At 45.1% G+C, this 17241-nt stretch overlaps 1 protein-coding gene across 3 annotated transcripts in view; it reads right to left on the bottom strand.

Moving 5' to 3' along the window:
- Positions 1-17241, bottom strand: part of NEK9 (NIMA related kinase 9) — a 335370-nt gene that overhangs the window by 285778 nt on the left and 32351 nt on the right. The gene's annotated exons all lie outside the window — the stretch shown is intronic.

Genomic DNA, 17241 nt, shown 5'->3' with positions numbered 1-17241 from the left:
TGAGTTCTATAATCTGATTTGTGGGGGAAGTTGGTTCCAGGGTTGGGGGATAAAGTGGTTGTAGGAGCATTTGCGGGCGGTTTCTGACAGGACGGACTTTCCTGGGGGAATGCATAGGCGTTTCTCCATTTCCGAGCAGAAGGGGTGTTTGGGGGTGTACAGGGTTAGCTTGGATTTTGTGTAGGTAGGGTTGGTGGCGTAGGTTCTTTTATGTGCTATTACCAGGCCCTTGAATGCACAGCATTGGTTAATTGGAAGCCAGTGTTCAGCGCGGAGGGCTGGGGAGATGGGATTGTGGTAGTTGAGGTTGTGTAGGAAGCGGATTGCTGCATTTTGTACCCGCTGGAGGCGCTTGAGATCTTTTTTGGCTACTCCATTAAATAGGGAGTTGCAGTAATCCATCCTAGAGAGGACATAGGCGTAGAGGAGTTGGGCTAGGTCGGGTGTGGAGATGTAGTGTTTGATCCTTCTCAGTTGACGGAGGTAGTAGAAGGAGGTAGAGACTACTTGAGATATGTGGGTGGATAGGGACAGGTGGCCGTCTAATGTTACTCCTAGGCTGGGTACTTGATCTGCTGCAGTTAGTAAGGTGGAGTCCCATGATAGTGTTGGGCGTGTGTATTTGGTACTTTTTTCCCTGATCCATAAAAGTTCAGTCTTGGAGGCGTTCAGCTGTAGTTTGTTGTTTGTCATCCAGGTTTTCATGTCAATAATAATAATAACAGTTTATATACCGCAGGACCGTGAAGTTCTATGCGGTTTACAATGCTTAGAAATGTTACAAATTGAGTGAATAAACAAAGTTACAGATTGAATGAACAAAGTACAGATTTAGCGACAGGTGATTCTTGCGCTCGGTTGTTAAGGACTAAGATTGAATGGGTTGGTCTCCCAAGTATTTCAGGAATAGATGTGTTTTCAGATGTTTCCTGAATTCTCCATAGGTAGTAGGCACAAGCAATTGTTCAAGGTCTTTACCCCATAATGCTGCTTGATGTGCGAGAAGATGTTGATGATGAATTTTAAATTTACAACCTCTAACCGGTGGAGAAACGAAGTTCAGGTGTGAGCTTCGCTTGTGTCTGTTGGTTGAGAAAGAGAAAAGGTCTATTATGTATTTAGGGGCTAAGCCATAAAGTACCTTGAAGCAAAAACAACCAAACTTGAATTTCACACGTGCCTCCATTGGTAGCCAGTGTAAAAGTCGATAGGAAGGTGTCACATGATCAAACTTCTTCAATCCACAAAGTAGTCTAACCGCTGTATTTTGAACCAGTTGCAATCGCCGCATGTATTTCTAGGGGAGTGCCAAGTAGGCGATGTTACAATAATCGAGTTGACTCAGAATAAGGGATTGTACTAGAATTTGAAATGATGAGGCATCGAAGTAAGCTCTGATGGACCGAAGTTTCCAGAGGGTATAAAATATTTTTCTGATCAAGGAATCCACCTGGTTTTTCATGGTCAGGTTTTGGTCCAGTGTTACACCCAATATCTTCATAGTGGGTTGAATTGGATAGCTGAGGTTGTTGATGCACATTGGTGCTTTAGTGTCGATTGGGTATGGCGCTGCTATGAAAATTTAGTTTTCTCAGAGTTTAGTTTTAGTCTGAATTCGGTCATCCATTGCCCCATCCGATTTAATACTTCTGTTGCTTTGGGGGTGACTTCCGAGACAGAGTTGGTGAATGGGATGATTATCGTGAAGTCATCAGCGTAGCTAAATAGTTTTATCCCCAGCTGGGATAGTTGTGCACCCAGCGAGGACATGTAAACATTGAAGAGCAAAGGGGATAGCGGTGATCCTTGTGCACGCCAGATGGATTGCTCCATGTATCTGAGAGATCGTGATTAAAACGGACTTGGTATGTGGGTGATATAAGGAAACCTCGAAACCAGTTCAGTACTTCTCCTCTGATTCCGATTGCATCTAGGCATTGTAACAGTTTTCCATGGTCTACCAAGTCAAAGGCGGAACTCATGTCAAATTGCATGATTAGGGCGTTGAGGCCCTTACTGAACAAGTAGCGCAAATTGTCCAGAATGGCCGCAATTACCGTTTCAGTGCTAAATAGAGGCCTAAAACCAGATTGAGTTTCGTGCAGGAGGGAGAATTGGTCAAGGTATTCCATAAGTTGGGTGTGTACCAGTCCTTCCATGATTTTTACCATAAATGGAATAGATGCTACAGGTCTATAGTTGGTTATTGATGTTGCTGGTTCTTTACAATTTTTTGGGATTGGGGTTATTATAATATGACCATTGTTGGTGAGGAAATTTCCATTATATAGGTTATTGGTTAGATAATTCAATAGGGATAATTTAAAGCCTAATGGAGCTGCTTTTATAATCTCTGGGGAACATGAGTCCAAGACACAGTATGAATTAGAGTATTTGTTATATAATTTGATGTAGTTGTTCCAATCTGAGTTGTGGAAGGAACTCCAGATCATATCCGCTGGTATTTCATTTCTTGGTATATCAACTGATTGATGTTCATATGCAGGAATTGTCGAATAGTTGTTTCTTAGGTTTTTGATTTTTGAGTCTAAGTGTTGTGCTAGTTCGTTTGCTGAGGGTAGTTTGGCATTATGCATGGGTTGAGTGTGGCGTGTGGTGTCGAATAGGTTTGTAACTATGTTGAACAGTTCTTTTGTATTGGCTCCTTTTGAGCCAGTATTAGATGAGTTGATTTTGGACAAGTAAAATGTTTTACGTTTTTCTTTTATCTGTTGTTTGTAGAGTTTTATGTTGGATCTCTAGATGTTTCGGTCTTACGCTTTTCTAGTTTTTTTCCAGATTCTCTCTAATTGTCTTACTGATTGTTTCATTGTTAGGAATTAGACGTCAAACCATTTGTTGTATTTGTTTGAACAGCTTTTACTCTTTCGTATTGGGGCAATTTTATCTAAGATGGACGTGCTAGTTTTCATCCAGTGAGCATGGAAGTCAACTTCTTCTTCTTCTTCTACTATCTTCGCTTGTAGATCATATTGTGACCAATATTCCTCTGGATTGATATGGCCCCTTGTGAGGTGATCTCTTTTTGTCCGTGGGCGTGTCTTAGTTTTTAGCTGGGTCCAAATTAGATTGATATAATATGTGAAATGGTCGGACCAGATATCATGACACCAGGTACCATTTGAGAGAGAGATGGGAGGGTCTGTGTTTTCTTTTATGGATATCGCTACAATGTCTAGGTGATGGCCTTTTTCATGCGTTTGAGTGGGTGAAGGGAAATTGTAATTGAGTAGCGAAAGAAAGTTTTTAAAGTCTTTCGCTTCTGGATTGTCTATTTCATCTAGATATAAGTTTATGTCTCCTGCGATTAGGTTATGTGATGAAGTGATTGAGTTGTGCAGGACAAATTCGCAGAAGTCCTCCCTAGCTTTTGGCCAGCTTTTCGGCGGAACATAAAAAAGTATACAAGAAAGGGAGTCTTCTAGTTCCTTATTGCTAATTTTGCAAGCTAATATTTCTAATTGATCGGTCATTTTGGAGTCCAGAAGTTCAACTACAAATCCTTCTTTGGCGACAATTGCTAATCCTCCCCCCTTCTTCCTTCGCGATTTAGCATGTGTATTTTAAAATTATCTGGTATGAGATCATTTATTATTGGATCAGCTTCAGACAGAAGCAGTGTTGGAGGTTGGCGATTTGGGATGATCGGTTTTTTTCTAGTGGGAGGAGCAGCTGGATGTCATCGGCGTAGGAGTGGATTTTAGCGTTGTACTTCTGGGCTATATCAACAACAGGTCTGATGTAGAGGTTAAATAGGAGGGGGGATAGAAGGGCGCCTTGGGGAACACCGTATTTGATAGGCTTGGGGTTAGATTTGTGTGTCCCTAGTAGGACTGTTTGGGTTCTTTGGTGAAGGAAGGAGGTAAACCACTGGAGGGCAGAGTCCTTGATTCCAAGGTGGTGGTGGTCGATAGTGTCAAAGGCAGCGCTGAGGTCAAGTAGGACTAGTAGGGCGTCGATGCCTTTGTCGAGTATCGACCAGCTGTCATCAATGATATTCAGGAGTACTGACTCTGTGCTATGGCCTGTTCGGAAGCCGGATTGAGCAGGGGACAGGGCAGCTTGTTCTTCAATGAAAGGGTGTAATCGGTGGAGCACTATTCGTTTTAGGAGTTTGGAGACAAATGTGAGGTTGGAGACTGGGCGGTAGTTGCCAGGTTCGTTAGGGTCGAGGGTGGGTTTTTTGAGAGTGGGTTTGATAATAGCCGACTTCCAGCTGAGAGGTACTGTCCCTGTGGAGAGGGAGGAGTTAATGATGGGGAGGATAGATTCCGCCATGGCGTCTTCTGTGGACAGTAGGAGGCTGGATGGGCAGGGGTCGGGGATGGTGCTGGAGGGCTTGAGTTCTCTCAGGGTGTCAACAACTTCAGTATGGGTGGCCATATGAAGTTGGGGAAGAGTGGTAGAGGATGGGGTACTTGGGTTAGACTAGGGGTGTGCTGGAGGGGGGTTGGTGTTGGTATCAAGATTATTGCGGATGGTTTGTACTTTGGACTGAAAGAAGTCTGAAAGAGTCTCACTATCAAGTTCTGTTGGGTTATTGTGGCTTTTTCCTTGGACATTGGTGAAGAGTTGGTTTGTGAGGGTGAACAGTTGTTTGGATCTAGCTGGGGCTATCTGTAGGATGTGAGAGTAGTAGGCTTTCTTTGCTTCTAGGATTGCAGTTTTGTAGGTGACAGATATGTTTTCCCAGTGGGCTTTGGTTTCTGAATTTGGGTGTTTGATCCAGTTTCTTTCTGCTTTCCTCAGTGATCTTTTTATGGATCGGAACTGGTGTACCAGGGAGCAGGTGTTTTGTTGGTGGTTATTCGTGTTGTTTTTGTCTGAGCGAGGCTGTCATGGAGGGATTGGATATTGGAGTGCCACGTGGAGGCTGCTAGGTCGATGGAGTGGGGATGTTGGGTGCAGGTTTTGTTTAGATTGTGAATGCCTGCGGCCATAACTGAAGGGTTGACTGAATTAGGGAGTTGGTGTCGGGTGGGTGGGATAGTCTTTTCATGGAGCTGGGGTAGTTTCAAGTGGGAGGTGGTGGGTCCAACCATGGGACAGGTGTAGTAGTGCAGATTGTTTGATGAGGCTCCGCAGTCGGGTCTCTAAGGGTGAAGATTAAGTCTAAGATGTTGCCTGCTGAGTGAGATGGGGTGGTTACAGCTTGGTGACATTCTAGGTCGGTGAGGGAAGAGAGGAAGCTGTCACTTTGTCCTGAGGTGTTAGGGTAGTCTGGGTAGTCTGGGAAGTTGAAGTCTCCCAGGATGGTCACGTGTTTATGGGAGATGGATAGTTTGGTGATGAAATCGAGGAGGGACTCCAGGGTTTCTGCTGGTGAGTTGGAGGCTCTGTAAAGTAGTATGAGAGTGATTTTGTGTTTGTGGCCTATGGTGAAAGTAAGAGCTTCTAGGGTGGGAATGTTGATAGAGCTTATCAGTTTTGGTGTGGTGGAGGTCTTGACGATGGTAGTCACTCCACCTCCTTTCCCAGAGGTGCGTGAGCAGGTTAGAGCCTGGTAGCCTGGAGAACACAATTCGCCTAGTGCAAACCCATCATTGTCTTGGAGCCAGGTTTCAGTGATCATGAGGGCGTTGCAAGTGTTGTTGCAGATGAGGACATGGAGGAGGAAGGTCTTGTTGTTAACTGATCTCACATTGATGAGTGCAAATTTGAAAGTATTGCTGGTGGGGAGGGTAGGATGGGGATGAGGTTGGCAGGGTTCCTGGTACGGTTGTTTTTGTGTTGGGAGGCGATATCACCGTGTCTGCCTTGGCCTGTAATGATGGGGATGGTGAAGTATAGTGTTGTAAGGAGGGTTGGGGATGTGGTGGGAAGTGGGGTGGGGAAGGGGGTGGCCTGGAAAGTTGGAAACATGATATGAGTGGAGGTGGTTTGTAAGGTCACATGTTAAGAGTGGAGTCTTAGGTTGCTTTTTGGTTCACGCTAGTAGCTATTCGGCCGGGCTGCTGATGAAGAGGCTTGTCTAGTAATGGGGTAGACTTGTGGAAGAGTCTTTGAAAAGATAGCGCCACAAGGTCACTTGGGGGCGGAGTTGGTCTCCCACGCCTGCCCTGCTGAAAGGAGCTGTTTTGGGATTTGTTCTGTTATTTGTTTTGGTTGGCTTGTGTATTTCAATCTGAAATGGTATTTCATATCTGTGAATGTTAGTATTGCACTGGTCACCTTAAAATAAAGTTTCCCCCCCCAAAAAAAACCCCCAATCACTGAAGAAACAACAATGTAGTTAACACATTAACAAGCCTCTGAGAGGAACAATGAATCCAAGAAATAAGAACATAAGAGTTGCCTCCACTGGGTCAGACCAGAGGTCCATCGCGCCCAGCATTCCGCACCCATGGCGGCCCATCAGGTCCACGACCTGTTCATTGGTCCCCGCCTTTTCCTATAACCTATCTCTAATTTTATCAGTACCCCTCAATACCCCTGTCCTTCAGGAATTTATCTAAACCTTCCTTGAACCCACGTAGTGTGCTCTGCCCTATCACAACCTCCGGGTTAAGTAAGAAACAGCCTGAACATTTATGGAGCTCAACCATTCCTCGCTTGTACAGTCTCTTCCTAATCCAATAGTCCAACTGACAGTGAAATCTCAGATATGCTGTTGATTATTAAGCTTGAATCAGAGAGCAGGCACCTCAGATAAACTGCTTGGTGGGGGGGGAGGATTCAGCATTTCACCCATATCTACTGGAAAATATATTATCAAGATATAAGAACCTAATCTGTCTTTCTAGTGCAATAGAAATGGTATGCTGAACCATAGGGACAAACCTAAGCAGTCCCCAAACTCTACGATGGGATAGATGAGCCTGCTCACAGTACTGAGGATCCAAAAGCTGCATCCTCCTGTGCTGCTATTTCCACCCTGTAGAATTTGGTGAAGGAATGAAGAAAGAACTAGGCTGCTGATCTATAAAACTCCTTGGGTTGAATTGCCCAAGCTTTGACCTGAGAGGCCACTCCTCCTGTTGAATGTGCCTTCAATGAGACAGGTGGTTGTTTGCCACAACCAATGTATATATACAATAACACTATTTTAATCCCGCAAAACCTTCCAGTTCTATGCAGATAACAAAATAAGAAAAACTACCTAAAAATAGTGAATTACAAAATCGTAATCAACCAGCCATCATTACTTCTCAATACGTTTTTGAAACAAATAGGTCTTCAGGAACATTCTGAAATGAAAACATGAAACAGAGGTAAGTATTAATGGGCAAAACTCAAGATTCCCAGCTAGTGGCCTGATAAGAAAGTAATCACCCATGATGTGTCTTCTAAACACAATCTTTGGGTAAGGGAAATGTAAAAAAGACCAAATTATGTTGTGAACGTATAGGAGTAAAAAATAAATAAAAATGATCCATTAGATAATTTGGTAGCAAACTGTACACTTTGTAGCAAAAACAATCAAATTTAAACCCGCTCTGCAAATCCATCTAGAAATGGTGGCCTTGGAAGTGGGTCTGCCTCATCTTCCCTGATTGGTTAACACAAAAAGATGATGTGAGACATGAAACTCGTTGGTCACCTCCAGGTAACACAGGAGAACTCTCTGAAAGTCCAAAACCTTTAAGGCCTTGTCTTTCTTCTTGGACCCTTTGGGATGAAATACTGGCAGTCTAAACTCCTGGTTGACATGAAATGCTGAGATGACTTTCGGTAAGAAGGAGGGAACCATATGCATGGTCACTCCTGCTTCTGTAATCCTTAGGAATGGCACTCTGCAAGACAGAGCCTGCAATTCGGACACTCTCCCAGCAGATGTAATTGCGAGACAACTGCTTTGACCGATAGATTTATGAGGGAGGTTTCCTGTAAGGGCTCATATGGAGCTGTTGAGTCTTAAGATTCCATGATTGGAAACGGATCTCGAATCAGCAGCCTTAGTCTCAGGGCACTTTTCAAGACCCCAACTATGTCTGGATGGGATGCTAGCAAAGCTCTCTTCTCTCGACTCCAGAAGCACAAGCACCCTACTACTTGAACTTTAAGAGACGCCACTGCCAATCCCTTATCGAGGCCCTCTTAAAGGAACGATTGGTGCATTGCCTGGCTCTAACCTTTCTCTACTGCACCAGCACTGAAACGTCTTCCATGCCTTAGAATATGCTGATACAGTCATTGGCTGTAAGAAGCGTAGCGATGACAGCTTCTGAATATCCTTTCTGGACTAGTGCTGCGCGCTCAAGAGCCATATCATAAGACCAAAGTGTCCCAGATCTTCTAGAGCAGTGTATCTCAAACCGTGTGCTGTGGACAATCAGTGTGTCTCCTGAGATTTCAGGTGTGCCACGGCATATGGGGGAGGAGAAGAGGCGCTAGCGTCAGTTGACTGCCTAAAGGACATGCCTCTCATGGCAAGAGGCACATCCTGTAGACAATCAGCTGGCACCAGCACCTCTCCTCTCTGGCCCTCTTCCCTGCTGCCACCCCTTCCGGCATCTCAGGGCCCATCTGGAGGGCCTTTGCGCATGCATGGATATCGATGTGATGATGTCACGCATGCACGCGACATCAATCACGATGATGTCCGTGCACTTCCGGATGCCTTGAGCTGCGGCCACTAGGTTTACTGTGCCGTAACTTGAGAAAGTTTGCAGGACACTGTTCTAGAGCAATCGGGCCCTACAAGAGCAAGTTTGGGTACACCTGGAGTCTGATACTTTGCTCCTTCTTTAGGCAGAAAAGTTTCACGTACCAGGGGTGTCTGGGCCAATCTGGTGCTACTAGAACTACCATTCCCAGATGATTTGCTATTTGGTGGATCACCCAGTCAATCCTTGGCCAGGGAGGGAACAAGTACAGTAGCCTGGTCTCTGGCCATGGTTGAACCACGGCATCTAGCCCTGCACTTCTGGGTTTGCATCTTTTTGCTTAAGAACCGAGTCACTTTTTTGTTCTTTGCATTTGCCAAGAGGTCGAAAATCAGTCGACCCCACCATCTCACAATGGCCTGGAATGCTTTCAGGGACAACGACTACTCTCCCAGGTCTAATATCTGTCTGCTGAGATAATCCACTTGAATATTGTCCAACCTGGCCACATACACTGCAGAGATCACCTGCAAGTGTGTTTCTGTCCAACAGAGCAATGCTTTTGCCTCCTGCCAGAGCAGAGTACTCCTGATGCTTCTCTGCCTGCTGACATAGGCCACTGAAGTGGCATTATCGGAGAAGACTCTGATTGCTTTCTCTCCAGCAAAGACTGCAGTCGTTATAGCCACAGACAAATGGCTCGCAGTTCCAGCCTGTTGATAGACCATTTCCACTAAGACAGCATCCATTGTCCTTGAACGTGTGATCATTGCAATGAGCCCCCCAGCCAAACAGGCTGGTATCCGTCATTAGCATGATCAAGGAAACAATCAAGAGGGAATTCAAGGGAATCTTGCTCTTCTCTAGCGACTGACAGAGCCATCAGCTCATGCTGCTGCTGTCCAAGGGAGTGGAACTTGCAGGGAGTCTCTCGGAAGTGACCAGCAAAAAATGTGTCCTATAGGGGATGCATATGTACCTTCTCCCAGGGCGTTACCCTGCCATCAACCCAAGGACCTGAAGGTAATGCCATGCAGTAGGCACTGGCTTGGTCAACAGGTCTGTAATTTGACCACAAAGCTTCTGTTTGCATGTTTCTGGAAGAAAGACTCTGCCTTCTGCAATGTTGAAAAAGACCTCCAAATATTTCAGGAACTGTGCTAGAATTAGGTGGCTCTTTTGAAAGTTCACAATCCAGCCCAGACTCTGCAACGTCTCCACAACTGCCGGCACTGCTTTTTTTCCTTCCGTTTGAGATGGTGCTCTGATGAGCCAAACGTTCAAGTACAGATGCATATGCCAACCTGCTCTGTGAAGAAGAACAGCCACTACCACCATAATTTTTGTGAAAGTTTGGGACACCATTGCCAACCCAAATGGTAGCACTGAGAACTGGTAGTGATTCTCCAATTCATGGAATCTCGGGAACTTTCTATGTTCCAGGAAAATTGGCATGTAAAGGTAAGCTTGCGCCAATTCCAGGCCAGAAATTTTTGAGGCTCTACCACTGCAATGAAGGACTGAACAGTCTCCATTCAGAACCAAAGAACTCTCAGGGACGTGTTGACGTGTTTGAGATCCAGGATGGGTCTCCACTCCTCTGAGCCTTTCTTGGGCACGACAAAGTATATTGAGCATCTGTCAGAGCTCAAATTTTCTGAAGGAACTGGTTCTATGGTTTAAATATCTAGCAACCTTCATAATGTTGCCCGGACTTATTCCATCTTCCTCTAGCTGGCCTGCAGGCGAATCCATGAACCAGTTGCAGAGAGGACGTGCAAACTCTATCTTGTAACCCTCTCTGATAATCTCCAGGACCCAGCGATCGGTCGTTATTTGTTCACAGGCCTCCACATAGTCTGAGAGCTGACCTCCAATCTTCAGAGGAGCGGCCTGAGGTCTGGTATCATTGTGGCTTTTTGGCTGGCACTGCAGAGCGGGAACCGGAACTTTGGTCCTCTGGTTCCTGAAAAATTTCTGTCAAATTTCTGTTTGAGATACGATTTTTAATGTGATATGGATATATATGCATTTAACACAAAAACAAAACTTCAGGTACTTACAGAAAATAAAGAAAAACAATTTAATGAGACTTTTGACACTATTTCTGCACGGAGTTATTTCATGTTCAGTGAGTAGCTGGAAATGTTCAATTTTGAACAGGATTTCAAGCTTACATTAGTAAGCATCAGCATGTACCATTCTCTCCCTCCCCTCAACCCCTATGTCTTTTCTCCCTCTCTCTCTATACAACATATCTCCTTCCCCTCCACCCTTATGTCCATTTCTCCCTCTCTCTCCATGCACCGTCTCTCCTTCCCCTCCACGGCAGTCAGGGAGGCCAAACTTTGAGTGGAAGAGACTAAACTAAACTAAACCTTGGGTTTATATACCGCACCATCTCCACGAATGCGGAGCTCGGCACGGTTTACAGGAAGAAGGATGAGAGAGGAACTACAGTGGAGAGATTAAAGAGTTAGGTGTAAAGGGGGAAGGTGAGAGGCCTAAGAGGGGGGAAAGAACATGAAGAAAGGGGACAAATCCTTCTTCAGGTATATTAGTGATAGGAAAAAGAACACAGACGGGATAGTACGCCTTAGAAAACCAGATGGGAACTGCGCAGAATCAGATTCCAATAAAGCAGAACTACTGAATGAATACTTCTGCTCGGTCTTCACCTGCGAGGCACCGGGGCACGGTCCGCAGTTGCAGGCAAGGCCCAGTGTAGAAGACCCGTTTCAGAATTTCGAGTTCACACCTGGCGTCATCTACTACGAACTGGCAAGACTCAAGGTGAACAAAGCCATGGGACCGGACAATCTACACCCCAGGGTGCTCAGTGAGCTGCATGATATCCTGGCAGAACCGCTATAAGGACTCTTCAATATCTCCCTAAGTTCGGGGAGAGTCCCCATAGACTGGAAAACAGCTAACGTCGTACCACTGCACAAAAAGGGTTGCAGGGCAGAGGCTGCAAACTACAGACCGGTGAGTCTCACATCAATAGTATGCAAACTCATGGAAACACTAAAAAACGTAAATTAGACGCAATCTTGGATGAGGAGAATCTACGGGATCCCAGTCAACACGGATTCACCAAGGGTAGGTCCTGCCAATCCAATCTCATCAGCTTCTTTGACTGGGTAACAAAACAGTTAGACTTGGGAGTATCTAGGTCTAAGCTTACCTAGACTTCAGCAAAGCTTTTGATAGTGTCCCACATCGCAGGCTGTTGAGCAAGATGAAATCAATGGGGCTGGGAGAAACACTAACTACATGGGTCAATGACTAGCTGAGTGGCAGACTTCAGAGGGTGGTAGTTAACGGTACCCTCTCTAAAACATCGGAGGTGACCAGTGGAGTACTGCAGGGCTCAAGTCTTGGGCCCGCTCCTTTTCAACATATTCATAGGTGATCTAACTCAGGGGCTTCAAGGTAAGGTAACGTTATTCGCCGACGACGCCAAACTATGCAATATAGTGAGAGATGGCAATTCACCCGATAGTATGACACAGGACCTACATTTGTTGGAGCTTTGGTCCTCGACCTGGCAGCTGGGCTTCAATGCTAAGAAATGCAAGATCATGCACCTCGGCAACAGAAATCCGTGCAGAACTTACACCTTGAATGGTGAGACCTTAGCTAGAACTTCAACAGAACGAGACTTGGGAGTGATCAACAGCGCAGACATGAAAACTGCTGATCATGTGGAGAAGACTTCATCTAAGGCAAGACAGTTGTTAGGTTGCATCCGCAGGAGTTTCGTCAGCCGGAAGCCTGAAGTCATAATGCCATTATACAGAACCATGGTGAGGCCTCATTTGGAATACTGTGTGCAATTCTGGAGGCCACACTACCGAAAAGATGTGCTGAGAGTAGAGTCGGTGCAACGGATGGCCACCAAGATGGTCTCGGGGCTCAAGGATCTATCGTACGAGGAAAGGCTGAAAAATTTGCGGCTGTACTCACTTGAGGAACGTAGGGAGAGAGGAGACATGATCGAGATGTTTAAGTATATTACCGGCCGTATCGAGATGGAAGAAGAGATTCTCTTTCTCAAAGGACCCTCAGCCACAAGAGGGCATCCGCTCAAACTCAGGGGCGGGAAATTTCATGGCGACACCAGGAAATATTTCTTCACCGAGAGAGTGGTTGATCTTTGGAACGAGCTCCCGGTGCAGGTGATCGAAGCAAACAGCGTGCAAGAATTTAAGAGCAATTGGGATGCCCATGTGTGATCCCTTAGAGGGTTAAGCCAAGGGAACCTGTCACCAGGAGTGGGATCCCTAGGATAGTAGACTTGGGGGTGGGTGAGTAGAGTGGGCAGACCTGATGGGCTATGGCCCTTATCTGCCGTCATCTTCTATGTTTCTATTTCTCCCTTTCATCCCTCTAGCAACATATTTCCTTCCCCTCCTCAAACCCATTCACAAATATTATGCTCTTTCTTGCTTCAAGGGGTCAGTGGCGATTCCTACAGCTGTCTGCCATTAACCCAGAAGCCTCTCCTCTGTCACGTCCCACTCGGGCAGAAATAGAAAGTTCTGACAAGGGCAGAATGCGGCAGATGAGAGACTCCCAGGTTAGCCACAGACAGCTGTAGGAATCACTGCTGCTAACCCACTGAAGCAAGAGAAGTGTGGGAGATACAGCGACCGTGGGAGCTCAACACAGGAAGTAAAATAATTGACAGTGGCAATGGCGGCTCCACAAATGCATTGAATGTGTCCATCATTCTGAGAAGAGCAGCAGCCACATGGTCAAAGAGCTGCATGTGGCTCACAAGCCAGATTGCCGAACCCTGATCTAGGCCCTTCCCAAACAGCATCTGTCGCCTGAAAGGGAGCTTGCTTAACATTGCTTTAGAGGTTGAATCACCTGCCAATTTTCTGATCCAAGTTTCAAGTTTATTAGTTTTTAATATACCGACCATCAATTGGTATCTAGCTGGTTTACAATAAAATGATAAAATAAGAATAGGAGAAATGCTTATAAAAAGTAGTATTTATGAGAAAGCGGGGATGTGTACATAAAGGATTTTAGACAATAACAAACATGATAGTGAGGTTAGAAGAAAGGGGAGGGGAGTTAGAATACATTATTAGTGATGAAAAAAGAAAAAAAAAAAGGGGGGGTTAAAAGGAAAAGGAGTGAGAGACGGGGAAAACATTAGGGATGGGGGGTCGCTTCTTAAAAGTGGTTGGCTAACTTGATGATGAGGGGTTCAAGGGCTATGGAAAGCATCTTGAAATAAGAATGTTTTTAGAAGAGTCTTGAATTTATCAATGATTTTTTTCATGACGAAGTTGGGGAAGCAGAGCATTCCATAGAGTGGGAGCGACCACGGAGAAATTAGATTTCCCGGTATAGAAGAATTCCTTAATTGAGGGAATAGATAGTAGATTCTGATCAGCGGATCTGAGAGTCCGAGAAGGGCAAAAAGGGATAAGAAGTTTGTCGAGGAAAGGTGGTTGATAGGAAGATTTGATTTTTAAGACCAACATTTGTGTTTTGTAGGCGATACAGTGTGCAATAGGTAGCCAGTGGGCTTCTTTCAGGAGAGGAGTACCATGATCATAATTTCCCTAACTTATAAATAAGTTTTATTGCCGTGTTTTGAATAAGCTGTAGACGTTGTAGTTCTTTTTCAGGGATTCCATTATAAAGTGAATTGCAATAGTCAAGATGGGAGATAACTAAAGAATGGACTAGGGTTGTGATTGCTTCGGTTTCAAGAATAGAGGTTAGGGATCATATAAGCCGCAGTTTGTAAAAACAAGTTTTTACCACTGAACTGATTTGGTCATGAAAAATTAAATCTTTATCTATGATTACCTCAAGTAATTTTATTTTTGTTTCCATTTTTATAGGGTGAGATTTAATGAAAATCTTTCCTGTTATTGTTTCATTGTTTTTAGTTGGAAAAAATAGGCCACATGATTTATTGATTTTTAAGGAGAGTTTATTTGCGTGGAGCCAATCACTTATTTTATCTAGTTTAGAATTAATTTCTTGTATTTCAAAGTGGTTTGAAGTATCAACGGGGTGAAGTAATTGAATGTCATCTGCGTAAGCGAAAATAGTGAAGCCGATTGACTGAGCTAGAGTGAGGAGAGGGGACATGAAGATTTTGAATAGCAGGAGAGATAGAATAGAGCCCTGTGGGACGCCATATGTTTGAACTATAGATGATGAGGTTTCCTCATTTGAGTGAACTTTGAAACTGCGTTCGGTGAAATATGAGGTAAACCATGAAAGAGCTGGACCTGTGATGCCGCAGTCTCTAAGACGGTTGATGAGAAGCATATAGCGGATGGAGATCAAATGCACACTTTCCCCATGACTTTGATTATATCATAGAGTGTATCTGCTATATAGTCTACCCAAGCTAACACAAGCTGTGGCAGGGCTCAGTCTCCGCCAGGTTCTGTTTTCATAGCTTGGAATGACAGATGCACGCCGAGAAAGAGACCAAGGCTGCAACCTTAATTCCCTAAGGCTAAGCCTTAAACTACCTCCTGAGGACCATATCCATTTTGCGGTCCTGAGGATCCTTTAAAACTACGCCTCCTTCACTTGGCAGGGAAGTGCGTTTGGTCACCTGGGTTATCAGGGAGATCCACCTTTGGCATAGCAAACATTTGTTGGAATTCCTGATCCATGGGATACATCTTAGTCATGGTTTTAGCCACCTACGGGGAGCCTTTAGGGGTCTCTTAGGGCTCTGTGACTAGGATTATCATGTCCTGGTGCCACAGAAAAGAAGGTGTGTTGAGCCTGAACCCCTCTCAGAAGAGAACACTAGGAGGATGGGGTTTGCAGAGCATTCATCTTTAGTTCTCATAAGGACTCAGTAATGATCTCCAGCAATGCCGAAGACTTAAAGAGTTGTCAAACAAAAGGGATCCTCTCCCTGGTCTATGGCTGATATTTTCTCCTGGTCCTCCATATGAGAGAATGCAGTAAACGCCTTTTCTTTGACAGCGAAGCTTCTACACCTTTACGGTTTACAGGACCGCAGTCCTAGGGCTTCAGAAGGTGTTTCTTTGCCCCTGACAGGACCCTCTGCCTTTCTCCAGCTCTCAAAGACTACAGAGGGGCTAAGCACAAGCTTCCACCCCTCCATCCCATGCTTGTGCATGTGGCATGTGGCACAAAGGCACTCTTCAGCCACCCATCCAGCACATATAGTGTGTGGCGTAGTGGTTAAAGCTACAGCCTCAGCACCCTGAGGTTGTGGGTTCAAACCAACGCTGCTCCTTGGGACCCTGGGCAAGTCACTTAATCTCCCCATTGCCCCAGGTATATTAGATAGATTGTGAGCTCTATGGGACAGACAGGGGAAAATGCTTGAGTACCTGAACAAATTCATGTAAACCGTTCTAAGCGAATGGTATAGAAAATTGAATAAATAAATAAGGCAAGAAATAGGGGTATTAGGGTCTGAGGACTCCATCCCTTCCAGTTTTGAGGTAAAATGAGGTGTTTTGGAGAACTTAGGGGAGAGAAAAAATTGGGAAACCCAAAATGGCTGCAGCGGCAGCATTTTAGAACAACAAAAAAAAAAAAACTGCTTCCAAACGCTTCAGGGTTGACCCAAAAATTTTTAAAAAATAGGATTTTTGAGGAGGGGGGATCAAAACCTACTTTTCAAGATACCCCCACCATCGATTTTCCCCATAGGCTGTCACAGTCTGTATTCATAGACCATGTGGTGGGGGAAATGGTGCTACAGCCTGCTTCAGCTTCCTTAAAATGTAGCTAGATCTGAAGGGGTTCTCTGCCTGAAGCTGCTGGTAAGCTCCCATGCCAGGATCTTTGGGCTGCCAGTCAGACTCCCCACACACACAGACTGCAATGCATGATGTGAAAAATTGGGGGGAAGCAAAGTTGCAGCCGGCACCATGAGCACCCCAAAGGATTGCTACTGATGCCTAACAGTTTGTACTCAAGCTCTTGACCAAGTCAAGGGCGCAAACAAGTGCTGAGGGCCTGGAACCCTGAGCTCCACAAATCTTCAGCAGGCTGGCTGTACACCTGCCAGCTGCAGACTTAAAAGTCTGCTCTTCTCTGAGCAGGCAAAGCAGTCCCTTTGAACCAGGATCTCTAATACCGCACTAATAAGAAACCAAAAAATACACTGCAAAACAGAACAAATCAGAAAGACCTTCATGCTTACTTGCAGAAAGAATTGAAGGGAGCAGCAGAGACCATGAAGGAGGAGGAGTTGAAATTCTGTGATTGACATCTTCTGCATTATGCTTTCGAACACAGATGGATTAACCTATGGAGCAGCATACCACCCCTATTGCACTGGAAACAGCATTAATGATCTCCCCCTTTAATAAAACCACGCAAGAGATTTTAGCGCCGGCTGGCACGCTGAATGCTCTGCGCTGCTCCGACGGTCATAGAGTTCCTATGAGCGACGGAGCAGTGTGCCAGCCGGCACTAAAACCCTCTTGCGCGGTTTTGTAAAAGAGGGGGATGGATGTGATGTAATCCAACAACACCAAAGTGCAACTGGCTCAAAGTTTTCAGCATGTGTGGCTCTAACCAGTTCAAGAATGATATGCAACTCTCACAGAGGTAGGAAAGACTTGCTGTCAATGGAAAACAAAGAACAATACAACAATGCCTTTCTGTCCAAAAACAGAGGCAAGTCAGGCACATA

Source organism: Geotrypetes seraphini, chromosome 7 (genome assembly GCF_902459505.1).
Source record: "Geotrypetes seraphini chromosome 7, aGeoSer1.1, whole genome shotgun sequence".
Lineage (NCBI taxonomy): Eukaryota > Metazoa > Chordata > Amphibia > Gymnophiona > Dermophiidae > Geotrypetes > Geotrypetes seraphini.
Note: the sequence above shows the minus strand (reverse complement) of the source record. Positions and strands in the feature narration are given on the sequence as shown.